The sequence below is a fragment of the Felis catus genome, chromosome B1, assembly GCF_018350175.1.
Source record: "Felis catus isolate Fca126 chromosome B1, F.catus_Fca126_mat1.0, whole genome shotgun sequence".
Lineage (NCBI taxonomy): Eukaryota > Metazoa > Chordata > Mammalia > Carnivora > Felidae > Felis > Felis catus.
In genome coordinates, this window is record NC_058371.1 from 149,221,686 (window position 1) to 149,222,421 (window position 736).

At 35.2% G+C, this 736-nt stretch overlaps 1 non-coding gene across 1 annotated transcript; it reads left to right on the plus strand.

The window, feature by feature from the left end:
- Window positions 1-241: 241 nt before the first annotated feature.
- LOC111560263 lies at window positions 242-348 on the plus strand. Its single transcript, XR_002742021.1, has one exon. It is a non-coding gene; the product is annotated as a U6 spliceosomal RNA (small nuclear RNA).
- Window positions 349-736: the final 388 nt, after the last annotated feature.

A 736-nucleotide genomic window follows, 5' to 3' on the forward strand; every position in this document is an offset into this window, starting at 1 on the left:
CCGGCATCTCACCGCTGTGTCGTGCAGGTAGGGGATTGAGCTCGAGCTAGCTCGAATAAAGGCTCTTTGCTTTTGCATCAGACTCAGCTCCCTGGTGGTCTTTGGGGATCACGAATTCTGGGCATAACATTAGGAATTGCAGTTTCACTGGCTAAAGAGAAATAAGTCATAGAACTCATTCACATAGTGTATTTTTGTAACTTTGGAGTTGCTATTGGTTAACCTTCATCAAAATCTATTAGTGTTCGCTTCAGCAGCACATATACTATAATTGAAATGATACAGAGAAGATTAGCATGGCCCCTGTGCAAGGATGACATTCAAATTCGTGAAGGGTTCCACATTTAAGAAAAAAAATCTGTTAGTTAAAAATAGTATTGTACATATGAAGTCAAATTTTGGAGGCTCTTATATGTTTGAATAAAGTAATGTTGAAATTAGATGGATACGTCAACATAAATCTTTAAAAATATCTTCAGAATCTATTAGTATAATCTTGATATTAAAATTATTACAATAACATCAGGATCTTCAGTTTCTGAGAGCTTTCAAATTCATAAAATACTTCCGTATACAGCTTTTTAGAGGCAGGAACTATTTCATTGGCTTTTATCCCTTGAACACAGAAATTGTCAGATATAGCTCAATAAGTGTCTTAAGTAAATATTTATCTTTTGTTGTTCTCTTTGCCCCAAGTGCAAATCCCCTTTTTATACTTGGGGAATTATTCACCACA